The sequence below is a fragment of the Atractosteus spatula genome, unplaced genomic scaffold (assembly GCF_055471065.1).
Source record: "Atractosteus spatula isolate fAtrSpa1 unplaced genomic scaffold, fAtrSpa1.hap1 Scaffold_25, whole genome shotgun sequence".
Taxonomy (NCBI): Eukaryota; Metazoa; Chordata; class Actinopteri; order Semionotiformes; family Lepisosteidae; genus Atractosteus; species Atractosteus spatula.
The window spans coordinates 318,206-327,538 of record NW_028296819.1 but is presented as its reverse complement, the minus strand read 5'-3'; the positions used below and the strand labels follow the sequence as shown (position 1 = coordinate 327,538).

Here is a 9,333-nt window from a genome sequence, read left to right as displayed (position 1 = left end):
GTGGTCCCCCGATGGGGGACGTATCAGATATTAAACTGATAAGAACAGATACTACACTTGATCTTAGCCAAAAGGCCGAGAAGCGATGCCCGACGCCGGCCTTGGGCGGGCGCGCGGGCGTCCGGCTGGCGCGCAGCGGCGCAGGCCGACGCCTCTGGAGCCCGGTCCGCACGCGGCTGCCGGCCGCCCGGACTCCGCTCTCCCCCTCTCTTGCCTGCCTGCTTGCTCGCCTGCCTGCCCGCCAGTCCCGGGCGGGGGCCCTGCTCTTTGATCTCCTGTCAACGGCCCGACAACGACCGCAGCCGCGGGGGGCGCCAGCCGGCCGGCCTCCTTAGCTTAGGCCCCTCCCACCAGCAGCAGCCGTGCCGAGTGAGCTGCAAGCGAAAGCGGACCGTCGGCACCTGCGGGCAGAGGCAAGGGGCAGCGCTCTCTCGGGAGGGACGGGGACACACACACACCTGCCTGCCTGCCGAAAAAAAGAAAGAAAAGGTGTATATACTAAGTTTTTTGGAGGGAAAACGGCCGGCTGTCGAAAGGGGCCCGCCTGCAAGGACGGGGACACACACACACACACACACACACACACACACACACACACACACACACACACACACACACAGCCACGCCTGCCTCCCTGGAAAAAGGAGGAAAAAACTAAGTTTTTTGGAGGGAAAACGCACGGGAGCCGAAAAGGGGGCCGGCCTGCTTGCCGAGAGAGTCGAGGCGCGGGAAAGTGCACGGAGGGAGCACGGGAACGGGGAGGGGGAGAGAGAGAGACACAGAGACACACAGATGGACGAGAGACGAGACCGGAGAGGAAGGAGCTCCGGTCCACCTCGCTTGCTTGCTAGCTACGTCTGTCTTTTCACCGCTGAGAGAAGGTAGTGCACCGTTCCCGGAGGCGCTGCAATACCGGGCCGATGCGTGGAGAGGACGGAGCAAGCTCCTGATCCAGCTCCCTGTTCCAAAAATCCGTTTAATATGTGGTCCCCCGATGGGGGACGTATCAGATATTAAACTGATAAGAACAGATACTACACTTGATCTTAGCCAAAAGGCCGAGAAGCGATGCCCGACGCCGGCCTTGGGCGGGCGCGCGGGCGTCCGGCTGGCGCGCAGCGGCGCAGGCCGACGCCTCTGGAGCCCGGTCCGCACGCGGCTGCCGGCCGCCCGGACTCCGCTCTCCCCCTCTCTTGCCTGCCTGCTTGCTCGCCTGCCTGCCCGCCAGTCCCGGGCGGGGGCCCTGCTCTTTGATCTCCTGTCAACGGCCCGACAACGACCGCAGCCGCGGGGGGCGCCAGCCGGCCGGCCTCCTTAGCTTAGGCCCCTCCCACCAGCAGCAGCCGTGCCGAGTGAGCTGCAAGCGAAAGCGGACCGTCGGCACCTGCGGGCAGAGGCAAGGGGCAGCGCTCTCTCGGGAGGGACGGGGACACACACACACCTGCCTGCCTGCCGAAAAAAAGAAAGAAAAGGTGTATATACTAAGTTTTTTGGAGGGAAAACGGCCGGCTGTCGAAAGGGGCCCGCCTGCAAGGACGGGGACACACACACACACACACACACACACACACACACACACACACACACACACACAAGCCACGCCTGCCTCCCTGGAAAAAGGAGGAAAAAACTAAGTTTTTTGGAGGGAAAACGCACGGGAGCCGAAAAGGGGGCCGGCCTGCTTGCCGAGAGAGTCGAGGCGCGGGAAAGTGCACGGAGGGAGCACGGGAACGGGGAGGGGGAGAGAGAGAGACACAGAGACACACAGATGGACGAGAGACGAGACCGGAGAGGAAGGAGCTCCGGTCCACCTCGCTTGCTTGCTAGCTACGTCTGTCTTTTCACCGCTGAGAGAAGGTAGTGCACCGTTCCCGGAGGCGCTGCAATACCGGGCCGATGCGTGGAGAGGACGGAGCAAGCTCCTGATCCAGCTCCCTGTTCCAAAAATCCGTTTAATATGTGGTCCCCCGATGGGGGACGTATCAGATATTAAACTGATAAGAACAGATACTACACTTGATCTTAGCCAAAAGGCCGAGAAGCGATGCCCGACGCCGGCCTTGGGCGGGCGCGCGGGCGTCCGGCTGGCGCGCAGCGGCGCAGGCCGACGCCTCTGGAGCCCGGTCCGCACGCGGCTGCCGGCCGCCCGGACTCCGCTCTCCCCCTCTCTTGCCTGCCTGCTTGCTCGCCTGCCTGCCCGCCAGTCCCGGGCGGGGGCCCTGCTCTTTGATCTCCTGTCAACGGCCCGACAACGACCGCAGCCGCGGGGGGCGCCAGCCGGCCGGCCTCCTTAGCTTAGGCCCCTCCCACCAGCAGCAGCCGTGCCGAGTGAGCTGCAAGCGAAAGCGGACCGTCGGCACCTGCGGGCAGAGGCAAGGGGCAGCGCTCTCTCGGGAGGGACGGGGACACACACACACCTGCCTGCCTGCCGAAAAAAAGAAAGAAAAGGTGTATATACTAAGTTTTTTGGAGGGAAAACGGCCGGCTGTCGAAAGGGGCCCGCCTGCAAGGACGGGGACACACACACACACACACACACACACACACACACACACACACACACACAAGCCACGCCTGCCTCCCTGGAAAAAGGAGGAAAAAACTAAGTTTTTTGGAGGGAAAACGCACGGGAGCCGAAAAGGGGGCCGGCCTGCTTGCCGAGAGAGTCGAGGCGCGGGAAAGTGCACGGAGGGAGCACGGGAACGGGGAGGGGGAGAGAGAGAGACACAGAGACACACAGATGGACGAGAGACGAGACCGGAGAGGAAGGAGCTCCGGTCCACCTCGCTTGCTTGCTAGCTACGTCTGTCTTTTCACCGCTGAGAGAAGGTAGTGCACCGTTCCCGGAGGCGCTGCAATACCGGGCCGATGCGTGGAGAGGACGGAGCAAGCTCCTGATCCAGCTCCCTGTTCCAAAAATCCGTTTAATATGTGGTCCCCCGATGGGGGACGTATCAGATATTAAACTGATAAGAACAGATACTACACTTGATCTTAGCCAAAAGGCCGAGAAGCGATGCCCGACGCCGGCCTTGGGCGGGCGCGCGGGCGTCCGGCTGGCGCGCAGCGGCGCAGGCCGACGCCTCTGGAGCCCGGTCCGCACGCGGCTGCCGGCCGCCCGGACTCCGCTCTCCCCCTCTCTTGCCTGCCTGCTTGCTCGCCTGCCTGCCCGCCAGTCCCGGGCGGGGGCCCTGCTCTTTGATCTCCTGTCAACGGCCCGACAACGACCGCAGCCGCGGGGGGCGCCAGCCGGCCGGCCTCCTTAGCTTAGGCCCCTCCCACCAGCAGCAGCCGTGCCGAGTGAGCTGCAAGCGAAAGCGGACCGTCGGCACCTGCGGGCAGAGGCAAGGGGCAGCGCTCTCTCGGGAGGGACGGGGACACACACACACCTGCCTGCCTGCCGAAAAAAAGAAAGAAAAGGTGTATATACTAAGTTTTTTGGAGGGAAAACGGCCGGCTGTCGAAAGGGGCCCGCCTGCAAGGACGGGGACACACACACACACACACACACACACACACACACACACACACACACACACACACACACAAGCCACGCCTGCCTCCCTGGAAAAAGGAGGAAAAAACTAAGTTTTTTGGAGGGAAAACGCACGGGAGCCGAAAAGGGGGCCGGCCTGCTTGCCGAGAGAGTCGAGGCGCGGGAAAGTGCACGGAGGGAGCACGGGAACGGGGAGGGGGAGAGAGAGAGACACAGAGACACACAGATGGACGAGAGACGAGACCGGAGAGGAAGGAGCTCCGGTCCACCTCGCTTGCTTGCTAGCTACGTCTGTCTTTTCACCGCTGAGAGAAGGTAGTGCACCGTTCCCGGAGGCGCTGCAATACCGGGCCGATGCGTGGAGAGGACGGAGCAAGCTCCTGATCCAGCTCCCTGTTCCAAAAATCCGTTTAATATGTGGTCCCCCGATGGGGGACGTATCAGATATTAAACTGATAAGAACAGATACTACACTTGATCTTAGCCAAAAGGCCGAGAAGCGATGCCCGACGCCGGCCTTGGGCGGGCGCGCGGGCGTCCGGCTGGCGCGCAGCGGCGCAGGCCGACGCCTCTGGAGCCCGGTCCGCACGCGGCTGCCGGCCGCCCGGACTCCGCTCTCCCCCTCTCTTGCCTGCCTGCTTGCTCGCCTGCCTGCCCGCCAGTCCCGGGCGGGGGCCCTGCTCTTTGATCTCCTGTCAACGGCCCGACAACGACCGCAGCCGCGGGGGGCGCCAGCCGGCCGGCCTCCTTAGCTTAGGCCCCTCCCACCAGCAGCAGCCGTGCCGAGTGAGCTGCAAGCGAAAGCGGACCGTCGGCACCTGCGGGCAGAGGCAAGGGGCAGCGCTCTCTCGGGAGGGACGGGGACACACACACACCTGCCTGCCTGCCGAAAAAAAGAAAGAAAAGGTGTATATACTAAGTTTTTTGGAGGGAAAACGGCCGGCTGTCGAAAGGGGCCCGCCTGCAAGGACGGGGACACACACACACACACACACACACACACACACACACACACACACACACACACACAAGCCACGCCTGCCTCCCTGGAAAAAGGAGGAAAAAACTAAGTTTTTTGGAGGGAAAACGCACGGGAGCCGAAAAGGGGGCCGGCCTGCTTGCCGAGAGAGTCGAGGCGCGGGAAAGTGCACGGAGGGAGCACGGGAACGGGGAGGGGGAGAGAGAGAGACACAGAGACACACAGATGGACGAGAGACGAGACCGGAGAGGAAGGAGCTCCGGTCCACCTCGCTTGCTTGCTAGCTACGTCTGTCTTTTCACCGCTGAGAGAAGGTAGTGCACCGTTCCCGGAGGCGCTGCAATACCGGGCCGATGCGTGGAGAGGACGGAGCAAGCTCCTGATCCAGCTCCCTGTTCCAAAAATCCGTTTAATATGTGGTCCCCCGATGGGGGACGTATCAGATATTAAACTGATAAGAACAGATACTACACTTGATCTTAGCCAAAAGGCCGAGAAGCGATGCCCGACGCCGGCCTTGGGCGGGCGCGCGGGCGTCCGGCTGGCGCGCAGCGGCGCAGGCCGACGCCTCTGGAGCCCGGTCCGCACGCGGCTGCCGGCCGCCCGGACTCCGCTCTCCCCCTCTCTTGCCTGCCTGCTTGCTCGCCTGCCTGCCCGCCAGTCCCGGGCGGGGGCCCTGCTCTTTGATCTCCTGTCAACGGCCCGACAACGACCGCAGCCGCGGGGGGCGCCAGCCGGCCGGCCTCCTTAGCTTAGGCCCCTCCCACAAGCAGCAGCCGTGCCGAGTGAGCTGCAAGCGAAAGCGGACCGTCGGCACCTGCGGGCAGAGGCAAGGGGCAGCGCTCTCTCGGGAGGGACGGGGACACACACACACCTGCCTGCCTGCCGAAAAAAAGAAAGAAAAGGTGTATATACTAAGTTTTTTGGAGGGAAAACGGCCGGCTGTCGAAAGGGGCCCGCCTGCAAGGACGGGGACACACACACACACACACACACACACACACACACACACACACACACACACACACAAGCCACGCCTGCCTCCCTGGAAAAAGGAGGAAAAAACTAAGTTTTTTGGAGGGAAAACGCACGGGAGCCGAAAAGGGGGCCGGCCTGCTTGCCGAGAGAGTCGAGGCGCGGGAAAGTGCACGGAGGGAGCACGGGAACGGGGAGGGGGAGAGAGAGAGACACAGAGACACACAGATGGACGAGAGACGAGACCGGAGAGGAAGGAGCTCCGGTCCACCTCGCTTGCTTGCTAGCTACGTCTGTCTTTTCACCGCTGAGAGAAGGTAGTGCACCGTTCCCGGAGGCGCTGCAATACCGGGCCGATGCGTGGAGAGGACGGAGCAAGCTCCTGATCCAGCTCCCTGTTCCAAAAATCCGTTTAATATGTGGTCCCCCGATGGGGGACGTATCAGATATTAAACTGATAAGAACAGATACTACACTTGATCTTAGCCAAAAGGCCGAGAAGCGATGCCCGACGCCGGCCTTGGGCGGGCGCGCGGGCGTCCGGCTGGCGCGCAGCGGCGCAGGCCGACGCCTCTGGAGCCCGGTCCGCACGCGGCTGCCGGCCGCCCGGACTCCGCTCTCCCCCTCTCTTGCCTGCCTGCTTGCTCGCCTGCCTGCCCGCCAGTCCCGGGCGGGGGCCCTGCTCTTTGATCTCCTGTCAACGGCCCGACAACGACCGCAGCCGCGGGGGGCGCCAGCCGGCCGGCCTCCTTAGCTTAGGCCCCTCCCACCAGCAGCAGCCGTGCCGAGTGAGCTGCAAGCGAAAGCGGACCGTCGGCACCTGCGGGCAGAGGCAAGGGGCAGCGCTCTCTCGGGAGGGACGGGGACACACACACACCTGCCTGCCTGCCGAAAAAAAGAAAGAAAAGGTGTATATACTAAGTTTTTTGGAGGGAAAACGGCCGGCTGTCGAAAGGGGCCCGCCTGCAAGGACGGGGACACACACACACACACACACACACACACACACACACACACACACACACACACAAGCCACGCCTGCCTCCCTGGAAAAAGGAGGAAAAAACTAAGTTTTTTGGAGGGAAAACGCACGGGAGCCGAAAAGGGGGCCGGCCTGCTTGCCGAGAGAGTCGAGGCGCGGGAAAGTGCACGGAGGGAGCACGGGAACGGGGAGGGGGAGAGAGAGAGACACAGAGACACACAGATGGACGAGAGACGAGACCGGAGAGGAAGGAGCTCCGGTCCACCTCGCTTGCTTGCTAGCTACGTCTGTCTTTTCACCGCTGAGAGAAGGTAGTGCACCGTTCCCGGAGGCGCTGCAATACCGGGCCGATGCGTGGAGAGGACGGAGCAAGCTCCTGATCCAGCTCCCTGTTCCAAAAATCCGTTTAATATGTGGTCCCCCGATGGGGGACGTATCAGATATTAAACTGATAAGAACAGATACTACACTTGATCTTAGCCAAAAGGCCGAGAAGCGATGCCCGACGCCGGCCTTGGGCGGGCGCGCGGGCGTCCGGCTGGCGCGCAGCGGCGCAGGCCGACGCCTCTGGAGCCCGGTCCGCACGCGGCTGCCGGCCGCCCGGACTCCGCTCTCCCCCTCTCTTGCCTGCCTGCTTGCTCGCCTGCCTGCCCGCCAGTCCCGGGCGGGGGCCCTGCTCTTTGATCTCCTGTCAACGGCCCGACAACGACCGCAGCCGCGGGGGGCGCCAGCCGGCCGGCCTCCTTAGCTTAGGCCCCTCCCACCAGCAGCAGCCGTGCCGAGTGAGCTGCAAGCGAAAGCGGACCGTCGGCACCTGCGGGCAGAGGCAAGGGGCAGCGCTCTCTCGGGAGGGACGGGGACACACACACACCTGCCTGCCTGCCGAAAAAAAGAAAGAAAAGGTGTATATACTAAGTTTTTTGGAGGGAAAACGGCCGGCTGTCGAAAGGGGCCCGCCTGCAAGGACGGGGACACACACACACACACACACACACACACACACACACACACACACACACAAGCCACGCCTGCCTCCCTGGAAAAAGGAGGAAAAAACTAAGTTTTTTGGAGGGAAAACGCACGGGAGCCGAAAAGGGGGCCGGCCTGCTTGCCGAGAGAGTCGAGGCGCGGGAAAGTGCACGGAGGGAGCACGGGAACGGGGAGGGGGAGAGAGAGAGACACAGAGACACACAGATGGACGAGAGACGAGACCGGAGAGGAAGGAGCTCCGGTCCACCTCGCTTGCTTGCTAGCTACGTCTGTCTTTTCACCGCTGAGAGAAGGTAGTGCACCGTTCCCGGAGGCGCTGCAATACCGGGCCGATGCGTGGAGAGGACGGAGCAAGCTCCTGATCCAGCTCCCTGTTCCAAAAATCCGTTTAATATGTGGTCCCCCGATGGGGGACGTATCAGATATTAAACTGATAAGAACAGATTTTTTTTTTTTTAACAAAATTTATTTCACACACAGCAAATCAACACACCAACAGTACAACACTATACAGAAACAAAGGTCCACCTATTAGAATTCAAAAAGGCTTTTCCACTTCTCCCTGGCAGCAAAATAGCCATATTTCTGCACATCCCTCAAAACCCTCCCTCGCACCAACCCCTTTACCCTCCCTACTGCCCTCCCCACCGACCACTCGACATTCCTCTTGACTGTGTCTTCACGGGAGTCCCAAACCACCTGTTTAACTAGGCTTACAAGCAGCCAGCCCAGAAATCTTGTTGTCAATGAAACATTAGTGCACACGAACCCCCATCTTATAACATCAAATGACAAAACAAAAAAAGGACACAGTTGTAACAGTACATCTTGACATTCCCCCCATAGTCCCCGAACAAAAACACATTCCCAAAAAGTGTGCCGCACTGTTTCCTCTGCAGAACACCCCTCCCTTGGACAAGTTCTAGTTTTAGACAGCTTATGCCTATAAAGCACCTGCCGCACTGGCAATCTGTCATGGACGATCCTCCAGTTCAGATCCATCAAGCCGTGATCTAACCCCTTAGGCTGAACACGGGTCCACACCTCCGTCCGTATACCCAATACTACCGGAGTAACCTTCCGAGTCTCCATCACCAATGTATACAGTTTCCTATGGTCCTGGCAGACATCCTTGTCCCCAAAATGAAACGTTTCTTTCCTCAACTCTCTCGCTCTCCTATAATGAGCGGGAGCTGACGCTGCATGCGGCCTCGCATTCGACCACCCATACACTGTCCTCATACACTCTTCAAACCACAGACACACAAAACTCTTGCACCGCCCCCCAGCACCTCCACCAAGAACCCTACACAACCCTGAAAAAAACACACAGTCTAGTTTGAGGGAGAAGTTGGGGACCCCCCTCCCACCTTCACTGACCTCCATATACATGATGTCCCTCCTGACGTATTCATATTTCCCTCCCCACATGAACTCAAAGACCATCCGTGTCAACAGTCTCCTAAAGGTCTTTGGCAGTGGATATACATAAGCCAGATACATTAAAGCTGGCAAAACGTCGGCTTTCAAAACAATCACCTTCCCCAAGAAGGACAACCGCCGTGACTTCCACAACCCAAACTTCACCCTCACTCGTGCAAACACCAAGTTCCAATTAAGCAACTCGTTCCCTTTCTTTTGAAAAACTACCCCTAAAATCTTTACCCCATTCTCAGATTCTTGTAGCCCGCCCGGCACCGACCACACTGTACTCCACCCGCCACACCCCATTGCCACCGACTTCTGCACATTAAGCTTGGACCCAGAGGCAGCTGCGAACTGCCCGAACCTGTGCAGCGCTTGCCTCACACCACTCTCAGATGTCAAAAACAGTGTGGCGTCGTCTGCGTACTGCAGGATTTTAAGTACCTCACCTCCGCTCCCTGGTAGCCACAACCCATGCACCGCCGG

At 60.5% G+C, this 9,333-nt stretch overlaps 7 non-coding genes and 2 pseudogenes across 7 annotated transcripts; all 9 read right to left on the bottom strand.

Annotated features, from left to right (window-relative positions):
• On the bottom strand, window positions 1-87 carry LOC148808084 (U2 spliceosomal RNA; annotated as a pseudogene; the record flags this gene model as incomplete).
• Window positions 88-879: 792 nt separating this feature from the next.
• LOC148808083 (U2 spliceosomal RNA) lies at window positions 880-1,070 on the bottom strand. The gene has a single exon (XR_016088511.1). It is a non-coding gene; the product is annotated as a U2 spliceosomal RNA (small nuclear RNA).
• Window positions 1,071-1,855: 785 nt separating this feature from the next.
• LOC148808082 (U2 spliceosomal RNA) lies at window positions 1,856-2,046 on the bottom strand. Its single transcript, XR_016088510.1, has one exon. It is a non-coding gene; the product is annotated as a U2 spliceosomal RNA (small nuclear RNA).
• A 781-nt stretch (window positions 2,047-2,827) lies between these two features.
• LOC148808081 (U2 spliceosomal RNA) lies at window positions 2,828-3,018 on the bottom strand. Its single transcript, XR_016088509.1, has one exon. It is a non-coding gene; the product is annotated as a U2 spliceosomal RNA (small nuclear RNA).
• Window positions 3,019-3,809: 791 nt separating this feature from the next.
• Window positions 3,810-4,000, bottom strand: LOC148808080 (U2 spliceosomal RNA). The gene has a single exon (XR_016088508.1). It is a non-coding gene; the product is annotated as a U2 spliceosomal RNA (small nuclear RNA).
• Window positions 4,001-4,787: 787 nt separating this feature from the next.
• On the bottom strand, window positions 4,788-4,978 carry LOC148808079 (U2 spliceosomal RNA). Its single transcript, XR_016088507.1, has one exon. It is a non-coding gene; the product is annotated as a U2 spliceosomal RNA (small nuclear RNA).
• A 787-nt stretch (window positions 4,979-5,765) lies between these two features.
• Window positions 5,766-5,956, bottom strand: LOC148808078 (U2 spliceosomal RNA). The gene has a single exon (XR_016088506.1). It is a non-coding gene; the product is annotated as a U2 spliceosomal RNA (small nuclear RNA).
• A 785-nt stretch (window positions 5,957-6,741) lies between these two features.
• LOC148808077 (U2 spliceosomal RNA) lies at window positions 6,742-6,932 on the bottom strand. Its single transcript, XR_016088505.1, has one exon. It is a non-coding gene; the product is annotated as a U2 spliceosomal RNA (small nuclear RNA).
• Window positions 6,933-7,713: 781 nt separating this feature from the next.
• On the bottom strand, window positions 7,714-7,891 carry LOC148808076 (U2 spliceosomal RNA; annotated as a pseudogene).
• Window positions 7,892-9,333: the final 1,442 nt, after the last annotated feature.